This window comes from Podarcis erhardii, assembly GCF_964252035.2.
Source record: "Podarcis erhardii genome assembly, chromosome: 2".
Classification (NCBI taxonomy): domain Eukaryota; kingdom Metazoa; phylum Chordata; class Lepidosauria; order Squamata; family Lacertidae; genus Podarcis; species Podarcis erhardii.
This window is the reverse complement of record NC_138498.1, coordinates 101,800,456-101,815,900: the sequence shown is the minus strand read 5'-3', so window position 1 is coordinate 101,815,900 and position 15,445 is coordinate 101,800,456. Positions and strand designations below refer to the sequence as shown.

General features: G+C 43.7%; 2 long non-coding RNA genes across 2 annotated transcripts in view; one reads left to right on the top strand and one right to left on the bottom strand.

Annotated features, from left to right (window-relative positions):
• The window catches only part of LOC309337510, a 161,880-nt gene that overhangs the window by 69,106 nt on the left and 77,329 nt on the right, over positions 1-15,445 (top strand). The window lies entirely within an intron of this gene.
• Positions 964-6,724, bottom strand: LOC309337461. Its single transcript, XR_014154324.1, has 3 exons — positions 6,546-6,724; positions 2,108-2,188; positions 964-1,253 (listed from the first exon to the last, which is right to left on the bottom strand). It is a non-coding gene; the product is annotated as an uncharacterized lncRNA (long non-coding RNA).

The following is a 15,445-nucleotide window of genomic DNA, read 5'->3' as shown; positions in this document are numbered from 1 at the left end:
CAGGGGCTTGGACTAAATGACCCCCGGGATCCCTTCCAACTCTATGATTTCATGATTCATTTGTTGCAAGTGACTCCCACTGGAGTTTATTGCGCCGCGGAATGAATGATGCATTCAAAAAGAGCTAGCAATACAAATGTAAAACAATGGTCACAGGTTAAAAGAATTAGGCTGTTCCAGTGAATCTCTCATTACTACTAAGAGACACGCTCTCTGTTTGCTTTCGCCCAGATGCAATAGGTTCCACCGGAATGGCATTATTAAAAGCAAACATGGAAATGACTTTTAAACGACCTGAGTCAGCAGCAGCAACAACAACAGCAAGAACAACAGAATTCCCACACCCACTAAGATTTATGTGCAAATACTTCATAAAGTTTGGAATAATCCTTGCTTACGACAAAATGTTTGGAATAATCTTTGAAGGACCAGTTTCTTCATTTGTCAAGATGGTGGTAAATGCGGACTGAGAACAAGCAGCCTGAGTCAATATTGTCTTCTAAATAAGCTTGTAAGCAAAGGCTGATCCTTTATTTCAACACATAAACAGGGCTGAAATTTTGCTGGTGTTTCAAAATGAACACTGCTGAAAACACACAACAAGGAAGCAAGTGCAGAACATGGGGGGAAAAAACAAAGTAGATACAGCAAGCAGTTCTGAAAAAAACAACACACACACACACACAGAGAGAGAGAGAGAGAGAGAGAGAGAGAGATTCAGCATTTTCCTAAATCAGGTAATGCCTTTCTTTTAAATCAAACACTCAGGACCTATTAAAGGTGATACTAATGGTGTCCTTGTTCATGATGCCATGTTTAGAAAAATTAAATACAGCTGCTGGGAAGGGGGGGGGGGTTATTATCAAGGTCACAGCATGCTGGGAGGGGAGGGTTCAGCCTTCCTTCCCCAGCCCCGATCTCCATCAAATTGGCCTTTTCCCTTGCAGCAATTCCCATTGGTGGCCAGATAGCAGGAAGGTATATTCATCAGAATAAGCATGGAGATTGGGTCTACACCCACACGCTCACAAACAGTAAAAAATTCCTAGTACGTGGTTAATCCATTGTGCTGAAACATGTATTTTTATACCTTAAAGGAATTACACACACACACACACACACACACACACACACACACACACAGGAAACACAAGAGTATACCTGAGAACAAAATGAGAAAAATGGTAATGGCCATCAAGGGGAATGATCAGCCTGTTGATTCAATAGCTGAAATTTCAAGGTCGTCCAGGGATCTGCAAATGGACAGATGTATAAATAAGGCAGTCTCCTGGAAATGAAGAAAGCAGCTATGCCTGCTTTTGTATAATGATTCATTATACAGGGACACATGTTTCCCAGCCCTGGTAATGGGGAGTAGGTCCCCTTGAGCTCATTTCTGGGTAGACATGTACATTGTATGGGCAATAATTGTGCTGTTAAACAACTATGTAGAAAACACTTCAAACTCATGCGAAAGTGGTTCTTTGTAAGCTTAATCAGTCAGGGGAAAGGGGCCAGTTTTGGGACAGGGGAGAGTTTGGAGAAGGGACACAGCTCAGTGTTGGGTCATCTGCCTGGCATGTAGAAGGCCTCAATCCATCTACCATCTCCAGGCAGGGCTGGGAGAGATTTCCTGCCTGAAATCCTGGAGAGACACTGCTGGTCAGTGTAGACAATACTGAGCTACATGGACCAATGGTCTGACTCAGTGCAAGGCAGCTTCCTCTGTTTCTACCAGAGTAGCAGATCTGGCTGCTGTAAAAGTCAGGTTGAGTTTGTGATATGGTGAACTTAGTAGAAAATGCACATGTAATTCAGGCCTATGAAAGTGCCTGGGGATTTCCTTATTCCAGAGTATTCCCTTTCTCTCCGCCCCCCACTCCTGAGCCAAATCTCACATCCTTTCCCTCAAACCAGCCACCCCATTTTCTCTCCTAGTTTCTATTTCCTTAACTCTCCCCCAGCTCCTTTCTTTGATCTTTAACAGACGCTTTGGCGCCCAGCAGATTCCTTCCATTTCATGATGTCACACTGGGGATTCTCGGCAGATCTGGTAACTTTCGTTTTTTGGCGGCTGGCCACTTTCTGTATTAACGCTCACACTCACTGGGGCTTTCTCCGAATGAGAGGTGGGTCAATTTATGTCGCTGCTCGCCCGGCCTTTGGGGAGCCCCACAACTCACGAGCTCTGGAAGAAACAGGAGAGAAAGTCAAGCAATGGCTCTGGAACATGCAGAGTTCAATTTCAGAATTAAGTGTGACTGAATCCTAAAAGGGTCCTGTTGGGGCACTTAGGCAGATGTTATCTCAACCACCTTTTCTTTCTGATGAAGTGGCTCTGTGCTGCTGAAAGGGGACACCAGCATTGGTGAGGAAGCAACGCAGCCAACAAGACTTGCTATATGAACAGGTCATACACTGGGTAAGATTGTGGGCCCATTTCAACCAGTATGTTTACTCCGAGTGGCAGTGCCCCTACACCCTGGTAGGCTTTACCTAGCCCTGCCATCCAGTCTCCTTTTAAGAGAGCTAGTGTGGTGTAGTGGTTAAGAGTGGTGGACTCGTAATCTGGTGAACCGAGTTCACTTCCCCACTCCTCCACATGCAGCTGCTGGGTGACCTTGGGCTAGTCACACTTCTCTGAAGTCTCTCAGCATCATTCACCTCACAGAGTGTTTGTTGTGGGGGAAAGGAGAATGTTAGCCACTTTGAGACTCCCTAGGGTAGTGATAAAGAGGGATATAAAATCCAAAATCTTCTCTTCTTCTTCTTAACTGGAGAGGCTAATGTTTTCACCTGGGATCTGCCCATGCTGTGCTCTAGAGCTCCATCTCATTTGCACAGTCTTCATTTTCAAATTGCTACTGTTCTTTAGCTGCTGAGTTGCCACTCGCTCCTGGTTTCTCACTCCCAGCCTACTGATCTTACAGACTGTCCCTGTGGTCAGAAGGCTATGGACCAGTGAAATGATGAAGAAGTGTCCTGGGGACTACATTCAAAATCCAGTCATTGCATGGAGCGGTTGATGATTATGATGATCATATGAAGTAGGTTTGGCTAAGAGGCAGTGAATGGCCCAAGATCCCCCAGGAAGCTTCATGGCCAAAATGTGAACTGAACTCTGGCCTTTCAGGTCTAGTCCTACAGTGTAACCACATTGGAAATAAGCAGCTATTCTATCTTTAAAAGGAAATAAGCAGCTATACTATCTTTAAAAGACACCTGAAGGCAGCCCTGTTTAGGGAAGTTTTTAATATTTAATGCTGTACTGTTTTTAACACTTGATTGGGAGCTGCCCAGAGTGGCTGGGGAAACTCAGCCAGATGGGCGGGGTATAAATAATAAATTATTATTATTATTATTATTATTATTATTATTATTATTAGCTCTTAGGAAGGATGAGGGATGCAACTGACACTTGGCACGGGAGATAAGGCGAAAGATGTTATGTGGTGAACAAGGCCAGGGAATTTTATATGTCCCAGAACAATGCATTTAGCCTTGTATAAGGTGATACGAGTGGAGGGCAATGTGATCTGAGGGTATTAGTGGAAATCAATACCCATCTGGTATCCAGGAAAGGCTACTTAAATTATGAAATGGAATTAATCCCTTGCACAGGAGAGGCTAGGATTGCATATATTGATCTATTTTTTTTAAAAAAAATATATTTTATTTGGGTTTTAAACATAAATGCAAAAATAAAAACAGCATAACATATATCATAACATCTTCTCTTGACATCTATGGACTCCCTCACGCCTCCCGCTCTCATTTGCATCATTTTCAATTCTTGCCAGCAATTTATCATCTTGTTTACACTCTTGTGTCAAATTCATTTAAATATAATCTATAAATTCTCCAATAGGTTTATAATTTTTCCTCAAATTTACTTATCATCTTAATTCCTTCTATTTTAGTGGTGCACAATTATTTATGATCTAGCATCCTTTCTTAACATTCAACCAAATTACAGTATTTTTTTAAATAAATCTTGAATTTCTTCCAATCTTCTTCGACCCTCTCCTCTCCCAGGTCTCGGATTCTGCCAGTCATCTCAGCTAGTTCCATATAGTCCATCAGTTGCATCTGCCACTCTTCCAGCGTGGGTAGTTCTTGGGTTTTCCAATTCTTAGCGATGAGCATCCTTGCTGCCGTTGTTGCATACATAAAAAATGTTCTGTCCTTCTTTAACACCTTCTGGCCGACAATGCCCAGAAGGAAGGCCTCTGGTTTCTTGGTAAAGGTATACTTAAATACCTTTTTCAGCTCATTATATATCATTTCCCAGAAGGCCTTCACCTTAGGGCAGGTCCACCAGAGGTGAAAGAATGTTCCTTCATTTTCTTTACATTTCCAACATTTATTATCAGACAAATGGTATATCTTGGCAAGTTTAACTGGGGTCATGTACCATCTATATATCATCTTCATTACATTTTCCTTCAAAGCATTACATGCAGTGAAGTTCAGCCCAGTGGTCCACAACCTTTCCCAGTCCTCAAACATAATATTATACCCAATGTCCTGTGCCCACCTTATCATAGCTGATTTAACCATTTCATCTTGTGTATTCCATTTTAACAGCAAGTTATACATTCTTGAAAGTACCTTAGTTTTTGGTTCCAACAATTCTGTTTCCAATTTCGATTTCTCCACCTGAAACCCTAGCTTTTTGTCATTTTTAAAGACTTCTTTAATCTGAGCATAATGTAACCAGTCTCGCACTTTGTCCTTCATTTTATCCAAACTCTGCAATTTCCAATTGTCTCCATCTTTTTCTAATATTTCCCAATATTTTGGCCATTTGGCCTCCATATTGGGTCTTTTTCGGGCCTTAGCTTCCAGATGTGAAAGCCACCTTGGAGTTTTGTTTTCCAATAAGTCTTTGTATTTTGTCCAGACATTAAATACTGCTTTCCTGACAATATGGTTCTTAAAGGCCTTATTGATCTTAACCTTGTCATACCATAAGTATGCATGCCAACCAAAAGCATTGTTAAAACCTTCCAAATCCAGTACATCAGTGTCTTCGAGAAGTAGCCAGTCTTTTAGCCAGCAGAAAGCTGCGGCTTCATAGTACAACTTTAAGTCTGGCAGGGCAAAGCCCCCTCTTTCTTTCGCATCAGTTAATATCTTAAACTTAATTCTGGGCTTTTTGCCCTGCCAGACAAATTTAGAGATATCTTTCTGCCACTTCCAGAAGCACTCCGTCTTGTCCACAATCTGTAATGTTTGAAACAAAAACAACATTTTTGGCAATACATTCATCTTAATAGCAGCAATTCGGCCTAACAAAGAAAGCTTCAATTTTGTCCAACTGTCCAAGTCTCTCTTAATTTCAGACCAACATTTTTCATAGTTATCCTTAAATAGACTCAGATTTTTTGCTGTTATATTTACCCCTAGGTATTTTACTTTTTTAACCACAGTTAGTTCTGTTTCTCTCTGAAACCGTTCTGACTCTGTATCTGTCAAATTTTTCCCCAACACCTTGGTTTTCTGTTTATTTAATTTAAATCCCGCTACCCGACCAAAGTCTTGTATCAGTTGCAATACTCTTTTTGTACTAGATTCTGGCTCCTGCAAAGTCAAAACTAGGTCATCTGCAAAGGCTTTAAGTTTATACTGTTTCGCTCCGACCTGGATCCCTTCCACCAACCGGTCCCCTCTGATCATATTCAAGAGCACCTCCAGAACTGATATAAATAGCAGAGGGGAAATCGGGCAGCCTTGTCGTGTTCCTTTTTCAATTTTAAACTCTTCTGTAACCACATTGTTAACTATCAATTTAGCCTTTTGTTCTGAATATATTGCATCAATCCCATTCTCAAAACCCCGTCCCACTCCCATTTCTTTTAGATTTCCCTTCATAAATTTCCAAGAGATATTATCAAAGGCCTTCTCCGCATCTATAAAAATTAACACTGCTTTTGTATTTATGTCTGTTTGCAAAAGTTCCAAGATGTCAATAATGTTCCTTGTGTTAGCAAACATGTGTCTACCTGGAAGAAAGCCTGCCTGGTCTTTATGGATTACTTCATTTAAAACTCTTTTAAGTCTGCTTGCCAAGACATCTGCAAATATTTTGTAATCCACATTTAAAAGGGAGATGGGACGATAGTTCTTGAGTTGTGTCTTTTCAGTTTCCGATTTTGGTATCAATGTGATGAAAGCTTCCTTCCACGATTCCGGCGCCCTCTTCCCCTCCATGATTTCGTTGCTGACCTCCATCATTGGTTGAATCAAATAGTCTTTTAATGTCTTATAATACTTGGCGGTCAGGCCGTCTGGCCCTGGAGATTTGCCCAGTTGCATGTTCTGAATGGCTTGTTCAATCTCTTGTCGTGTTATTTTGTTATTCAGGATTGATCTGTTTTCTTGTGACAATTTTGTTAGTCCATTTTTTTTCTAAAAATTGTTTAATCTCAGCCTCGTCTTGCGGCCCTTGAGTATATAATTTTTTGAAATATCTGTGGAAGCACTTTCTGATTTCCAAGGATTGCATATATTGATCTAATTAGGAAAGCAAGGGAATGACTTACATTAAAGCTCACAGATTTGGGACGTGGATCCACCACCCTCCTTAAAAACAATATATTTGCTATTGTGAATACATGTCCCAAACTGAAAGGCCTCTTTCTGGACATGTTGGTCATCTGTTTTGGACCTGGTTATAGGCAGCCCCATTCTTTCTCCTTCCTAACAGGTGATTCTCTCTCTCTCTCTCAGCTAACACAGTCAACAATCTGTTCAGCAGGAGACACTACCCAGTGGAGATGTTTAGTGGGGCCAAATTCACACCATAAATATAAAGCTCTATGATGCAAAGTGTTAAGTTGTGGGTGAACATATCAGATGATACAGAAATTCTTCAAACAGCTCTTGTTTATTCACAGGCCAGAACAGAACTGAACTGAAGGGTTCAGCCAACCTGCTTATATAGAGCTCAACTACAAGGTAACAGTAACAACTTTCTGTAACTATCCAATCACTGAACATCACTTTCAATTCCTTATTTGCATATGTGGACCTGAGTGAAACCTATCTACAGTATCCCCCTGCAGGCCCAGGGTGAGAACTTCAGTACATAACACAAAGAATCTTGGGAACTATGGTTTCTTAAGGCTGCTGAGAGCTGTTAGGAAGCCCCTGTTCTCCTCAGAGTTACAATTTCTGGAATGTTTTAAGAATTTATCCCTCTTCCACAGGGAGCTCTGGGAATTGTAGCTCTGTTCCGAGGGTGTGTTTTAAACGTGCATTGGATGTGCTTTAAATGTGTGGTATGAACCTGCCCCATTGAACTCAATAGGGCTTGATTATGAATGGAGAGGGCTGGGAATGCCTCCTGTCTAACCTCTCATCATCCCTAATCATGGGGATAATGGCCCCAAGGTTACCAATCCTAGCTGTAAGGAGGCAAGTCCTCCTGGGTGTGAGGATCTGGATTGAGACCCAGGTGCCACAACTTTAATTCATTTTTCTTTCCCAGGTGTAAGGGAGCTATTTGTTAACTTTTCTCCCGTGCTAATTGATAATTTGTTTTATAATTAGAAGCCAACCATAAATGGACCTTCTGCTTTTTTGTATCTTGTTGAGCAAGAAGTACCTGCTTATGTGATTCAGCCTGTTGATGGCTTTCAAGAAAGCAAGCACAAAATCATTATCTGAATGTTAATTTATTTACTGAAGTGTCTAAGAGGAAGGCGGGGTTAGGAGTATTCTTAGCGGTAACTGTAATGCTTCCAAGGAACAAGAGAAGAAGAAGAAGAAGAAGAAGAAGAAGAAGAAGAAGAAGAAGAGGAAGAATCAAACAATCCCGTTGTTGATTGGTACCAACAGTCTAGGTGGAATTACATTTCTTTTGCCGCCATGGCAATTCGCATCTGTAAGAATGCATCTCATCCAAGCCACATTAAATATGTTCTTCTTCCAAGCCTCTTTTGCTTGCCAAATATTCTCCAGACCTTTAAGTCAACAGCTGCTGTTTAAATTGTCAATATTCATCAAAGACGACTCGCCGCAGAGTTGTGAAACATATGTGTTGCGCAGGGTTGTTTTTTTCAGCTGGAACTCTCTGGAACTCAGTTCCAGCACCTCTCAGGTGCTCACCCTTGCCATTGCAAGAGCACAAGGGAGGTGTTCATGGTATGTCTGGCACCCGTTTTTCTAGGAAAAAATAAATAGCACTGTTGTGCGTGAAGAATACGGGCCCCATTCAAGACTAAAGTTAATAGAGATGGTAAGCCTGAGCTGTCTCTGGGTTGGCCAGGTGAAAAGGAGGACAGGGCTCCAGTACTGTTGATAGTTGTGTTAGGAAAGGAGTTTTCTGCAGGTGTAGCTTACCATGTAACCTAGTATGTAGGGCCTGAGGCTACTCTGCTGCTTCCTGGTGCTCAGTGATTCATTACACTAGCCACTGTATAGAGATCCAGCAGTTCCTGAGGCTTCCATGGAGAAAACAAGCCCTACTTGGAGAATGCAAGCATGTTAAGATGAAGGCTAGACTAGGGCCCAAGTCCTTGACATCTAGCTTTTGAGGTGCAGAGACTCTTTGGTATGCCATAGGAAGCTGCTCAGAGTGGCTGCGGAAACCCAGCCAGATGAGAGGGGTATACCGTATTTTTTGCTCTATAAGATGCACTTTTTCCTTCCTAAAAAGTAAGGGGAAATGTGTGTGCGTCTTATGGAGTGAATGCAGGCTGTGCAGCTATTGCTGAAGCCAGAACAGCAAGAGGGATTGCTGCGCAGCGATCCCTCTTGCTGTTCTGGCTTCTGGGATTCAGAATATTTTTTTTTCTTGTTTTCCTCCTCCAAAGTCTTATGGTCGGGTACATCTTATAGAGCGAAAAATACGGTAAATAATAAACAATAATTGTTATTATTATTAAGCTGCCTTATACCACCAAGTCAGATTATTGATCTGTGTATCCTAGTATTGCCTATGCAGAATCATAGGAGGAGGAGGAATCCATCACCAAAAAAGGGAGCAGAGATATCCGGAAAGTGTGCCTTTGCTTATTTATATGCATAGCTGATTGTGTGGAAATAATAGCTGCAATTTAAATACAGCCATCTCACCACACTGGGGAAGGCTGTCACCAGGTGACCTATATAAGCATATAGCCTGCTGTCCAGATGCAGCTTTTAAATGGACAGGGGTCCTGCCTTTTCACCTGCCCCCCACAGTCCCCTGAATAACTCCTCTAGATGACAACCAGTCATTCCCTGGCCTGCGTTGCACTCAGCTGTTGCAGGACTCTGTACTGAGCAGCACGGATGCTCTTAAGTAAATCCAAGTCCACACTTCTGTGGAAGGGCTGGAGGTCAGTGGCAGAGCATCTGTCTTGCATTCAGGAGGTCCTGGGTTCAATCCCCAGCATCTCCCGGACGGTTCCAGAGAGACGCCTGCCTGAAACCCTGGAGAGCTGCTGGCAGTCAGTGTAGGCAATGCTAAGCTTGATGGACTAATGGTTTGACTCATTATAAGGCAGCTTCGAAGACTTGAATGCTTTTGAATTATGGTGCTGGAGGAGACTCTTGAGAGTCCCATGGACTGCAAGAAGATCAAACCTATCCATTCTTAAGGAAATCAGCCCTGAGTGCTCACTGGAAGGACAGATCGTGAAGCTGAGGCTCCAATACTTTGGCCACCTCATGAGAAGAGAAGATTCCCTGGAAAAGACCCTGATGCTGGGAAAGATGGAGGGCACAAGGAGAAGGGGACGACAGAGGACAAGATGGTTGGATAGTGTCCTCGAAGCTACCGGCATGAGTTTGACCAAACTGAGGGAGGCAGTGGAAGAGAGGAGTGCCTGGCGTGCTCTGGTCCATGGGGTCACAAAGAGTCGGACATGACTAAACGACTAAACAACAACAACAACAACAAGGCAGCTTCCCCCCCCCCTCTCTCTCTCTCTCTCTCTCTGAAATAAACAATGGTTCTGATCTTTTTTTAAAAAATGGAAATCCTTCGTTCCGTTTTCCCCCTTAAGTGTTTCCTCTGCACCAAACAGCCTTTTTTTATATGGAAAACTGAATATCTTTTAAAATAAAAAACATCTGTGCTGCTGGATTCGCTGGTCTCATCCGGCATTGGGTTTCTTCACCATACTGGAATTATTCTCTCCCTCCCTCCCCCCTTCCCTTTCTCTCCACCTCCCCCCCCCCCAGCTGCTGAACTGATCACATTAGTCAACGGAGTTTATTAGGCACAGTGTTTGTTGAACTATAACATTTTACACAGTCTGTTGCTGCCTAATGCCTTTTATAAGTAACACATTTCTAATTCTCATTGCCCAACACCGCGCTTCCCCTCCTGTTAAAAAATGTTGCTATTTAAACTGTGACAAAAGACCTGATTCTGTTATTAATTACATCCACGTCAATCAAAGCTAACTCCTCCAAAGCCAAGACAGAATAAATCAGGTATGAGAGTGGAATCCATCTACAATGTTTGGGGCTACCCCTTGAGGGCAGAAGCTTCCAGTTGGATTTGTTCAGTCTTTGAGGGAAGGTTTAATGCTAAGGTGGTAAGAGACAGAGGGCACGAATTTCCTTCTAAACTAGAAGAGAGATGCTTTCTGCAGCAGACAACAGCAGAGGCAGCAGCAAAAGCAGAGAAAGGAATTGATTGAACAGCAATGAGAATCAGAAATGTGTTACTTATAAAAGGCATTAGCCAGCAGCAGACTGTGTAGAATGTTATAGTTCAGCTCTGTATAGTTCAGCTCTTGTGCCGCTCATTTATTTCAGTGGGATTTGCTTGGGGGAACTTTAGCATGGGAATCTGTTGCAAGGTAAAAGGTAAAGGACCCCTGGATGATTAAGTCCAGTCAAAGGCGACTATGGGGTTGCGGCGCTCATCTCGCTTTCAGGCCGAGGGAGCTGGTGTTTGTCCACAGTCAGCTTTCCAGATCATGTGGCCAGCAGGACTAAACTGCTTCTGGCGCAACAGAACACCATGATGGAAACCAAAGCGCACAGAAACGCCGTTTACCTTCCCACCACAGCGGCACCTATTTATCTACTTGCACTGGTGTGCTTTCAAACTGCTAGGTAGGCAGGAGATGGGACAGAGCAACAGGAGCTCACTCCATCACGGGGATTTGAACTGCCAACCTTCTGATCGGCAAGCCCAAGAGGCTCAGTGGTTTAGATTGTAGCAAACCTTCAGGCTCCCGGCAACTCCACACAGACACACACACACACATCTTCCCTGGGACTTTTCCCGTGTGACTCGAGGGAAGAAGGCAGAAGCACATGCCAGGAAGCTTGTGAAGTTGGCCTGAGTATACTTAGGTACCATTTTTTGTGTAAACCCCCTGAGGTGCCTTTGGAGAAAGACAGTATCAAAACAAGATAAAATAATAAATACCAGTCCTTGGGGAACATGAGCAGGGAGAGGGCTCGTGTCTTGCTCGAGGGCTTCCCCATAGGCCATCTGATTGGCCACTGTGAGATCAAGGATGCTGTTCAAGTAAGGCGTTTGGTCTTCTTATGTTCTTAAGATGCGCGAAAGTGTTTCAATAATTTGTATCTAAAGTGAGTGCATGCCTACACAGATTCATGAACCTTTATCACAGTGCAATAAAAAAAGTACACCAATGTAGAGAAGGAAAATAGAAAAAAGCAAGAATAAGGAAAGGAAGGAAATAAAGAAGAAGAGAAAGAAGAGAAGAGTGCAGAATTCAGCAGCCAGGTTGCTCTCTGGAGCAAGACAGTTTGAGCATATTACACTGATCCTGGTCCAACTGTATTGGCTACCAATTAGTTTCCGGGCCCAGTTCAAAGTGCTGGTTTTGACCTATAAAGCCTTAAACGGCTCAGGACCGCAATACCTCAAGGGATGCCACTTTCCATATGAATCTACCCAGACCCTGAGATCATCTTCTGAGGCCCTTCTTCCTGTGCCTCCTCCTTGAGAGGTCTGGAGGGTGGCAACATGAGAACGGGCCTCCTCTGCAGTGGCTCCCCATCTGTGGAATGCTCTCCCCTGGGAAGTTCACCTGGCACCTTCATTATACACCTTTAGGCGTCAGGCAAAAACATTCCTTTTTAACCAGGCCTTTGGTTGATCCGATTTATATCCCATGCCCTTTTAAAATGTGTTTTTTTGTTGGGGGTGGGGTGTGTTTATTGGGTTGTTGTTTTTATTTTTATTAGGTGAATTTCTACTTCCCCTAGAGAAATTTGGTGAAATGTCCCCCTCCACTTTCTCTCCCACAAGCAGAGTGGAATTTCTTGAGGGGACATTTGCACATATCGCTTTTGTCCAGAAGTGGCTCACTGGAGTGGGTGGGGCAGAGCTGCAGGTGAGTCACCGGACGAAGAGAGCGGCAAGGCAGCAGGGAGGTTGGCGCAAACACACCAGCAGGGCCCATCCAGTACTCCATCTTGGTGCACCTCCAATCTTGCCCTCCATTCCACCTGGTGAGCTACTGCCGATTATGTGTTCTCCAGGAACAGAGGCATCCAAAGAAGCTGGTAAAAGCTTACCTTAGCCGCTGAGGTCACCTGAGCCTCAAATGGCAAATCTGGACCCAGGAGTGCCCCACACTGGGCAAAAGTTTGATGCATTGCAGGGGGTGGACTAGATGGCTCTCAGGGTCCTTTCCAATTCTAAAATTTGGCTGTGTAAATAGGGAGTGTAACCCTGTCCAGAGCAGACAACTGGCCTACCTCCCAGACACAGCTTGCCAATACAATCTAAAGACATTGAGTTTCCATATCCCATAAGCTAGTGCTTATGTGGAAGCTGCTAAGTGTGGTGAGGCAAGGTGTTATGGAGGGAGTCCTGCCATTTTCACCAGCAGTAATCGTGTGAACCCAAGTGTCCCTGGTCCAAGTCCAAATTGTGAGGGAGCCACTTACGCATCACAAAAAAGAAGACAAGAAGAGAAGAAGAGTTTGGATTTGATATCCCGCTTTATCACTACCCGAAGGAGTCTCAAAGCGGCTAACATTCTCCTTTCCCTTCCTCCTCCACAACAAACACTCTGTGAGGTGAGTGAGGCTGAGAGACTTCAGAGAAGTGTGACTGGCCCAAGGTCACCCAGCAGCTGCATGTGGAGGAGCAGAGAAGCGAACCCGGTTTCCCAGATTACGAGTCTATCACTCTTAACCACTACACCACACTGGCACATGGAAGACACCGATTTGCATAAAATTTGCACATGCTAATTTATATGCATAGATGCAGATTTAGAATTAACTACTATATTGTAAACAGAAATACTGTGTGTGCCTGCTTTGTCTGCTCTCCAGATGCTCACTATTGATGGGAAATCAGACTCTTTATCTTTAAACTAGTCTAGGACCAGGTAAAGGGAACCCTAACCATTAGGTGCAGTTGTGACCGACTCTGGGGTTATGCGCTCATCTCGCTCTATAGGCCGAGGGAGCTGGCGTTTGTCCGCAGACAGCTTCCGGGTCATGTGGCCAGCATGACTAAGCCGCTTCTGGCGAACCAGAGCAGCACACGGAAACACTGTTTACCTTCCCGCCGGAGCAGTCCCTATTTATCTACTTGCACTTTAACATGCTTTCGAACTGCTAGGTTGGCAGGAGCAGGGACTGAGCAACGGGAGCTCACCCCGTCGCGGGATTCGAACCGCCAACTTTCTGATTGGCAAATCCTAGGCTCTGTGGTTTAACCCACAGCGCCACCCACAAGTCTAGGACCAGACATCCTTGCAAATAGGGAACTGTGCTCTGTAAAGTAGGGCACATGTCTGCCTTACCTTCCTGGTGAAAGTTCTACAGCGCAACGCCATGCATGTCTTTTCCAAAGCAAGTCATGCAGAATTCATTAGGATTTACTCCCAGGTAAGTGCGTAATGCATTGTAGCCTTAACCTTCTGCTCCTAACCTTTGGTTCGCTACGCCACGAAGTCATAAACTGAACGCCAGGCTAGGCGAGCCATATGACATGGTCTACTATTTCAGGTTAAAACATTTCCAGAAAGCACTCCTCTATGACTGTTTTATTTAAAACCAGGAGATAAATAGGTCTTCCTGCTGGAGCAATCTTGTTCTCTGGAGTACTGCTGCTGATATCCAGTTACAAATCACTTCTTTAAAAATAAAAACGAGAAGGTCTGTTTGGCAGAAGCGACCAGGAACGAATGGGTAACACAGAGCAAAAGCAGTTGCTCTTTCCTCTTTTGTTAAATGGGGATATGCTATCCATCAGCAGGGATGAGGCAGAAAATTCACCCCCAGGCTATATTGGAATGAAATGGCATGTAGTGTGAATGCATCTTGTCTCTATAAAGCTTTTTAGCTGAACAAATGAATTTTACAGAACTCCAGTGGTTAACTTAAACAGCTGGGGCAGCAGGGAGGGGGAGTGATTTAATAACTGAACGCTGGGAGTTGGAATTATGGGAGAAAGATGGCTGACGGTGGTACACAATGGCCACCACCTGTGGTGTTTCAATTTATTGATATACTTATTAAAGAATTTATACATCACCCTCTCATAAGATATTAGGGCAGTGTATAAAAACATTAAAAGGAACATTAAAAGGAACAATCAGTAAAATGACCAGCTACTAAAGAAATGTTTAAACACCTGGATAGGCCTGTTGGCATGATGATGATACCTTCAAGTGATGCCTGAAAGTCATCTTGTTACTTTGCATACAATCGTTCCTTGGAATTCAAACAGAATCCATTCTGTTCAACTTCCAAAACGTTCAGAAACCAAAGCACGGCTTCTGATTGGTTGCAGGAAGCTCCAGCAGCCAATTGGAAGCCATGGAACCCACGGCGGATGTTCGGGTTCCAGAAGAATGTTTGAAAACCAGAACACTCACTTCTGGGTTTCGATTGTCCAGGAGCCAATTTGTTCAGGAGCCAATGCATTTGAGATCCAAGGTATGAATGTCCTTTGGCTTCCGGCTCCACCCACCATTGGAATGTGGACCCTGGAAAGTTCCCCAAGTGGGAATGTGGCCCTCAGTTTGAAAAAGAAGTATTCCCCACCCCTGCTCTACATAGCATAGTATTAACTGGCATCTGTCCTGCAGGAGGGCTTTTTCCCCCTCCAGGACCTTAACCAAAGGTATGTCTCTGCCCTCCGAACTGTGATCATTGTGGTGAGAGATGCCAGAGATTGAAGAAAGCAGCTTCAGCATGTAAGAGGAATGCATTTGACTGCTATACTGTGGTGGGAGGGAAAAGGAAGTAACCACACCTGGCAGTGCCTTTCCCCTGACGACGTACATCAGATCCAAAGCACCTTTCTGTCAATGGATTAAAATTCATTAATTCCACCATCTCATTAGTTTTCTTTATGATAGCTTTTATATAATGAAAGTTGACAAATGAGATTAGCTGGCGCAAATGAATTTCCAGTGGCAGGTGTATGTAATGGAAGGCATAAGTACTGCTCATGACGTGGACTGTAATGCTTTCTGGTGGACACCCAACAGGCATAGTT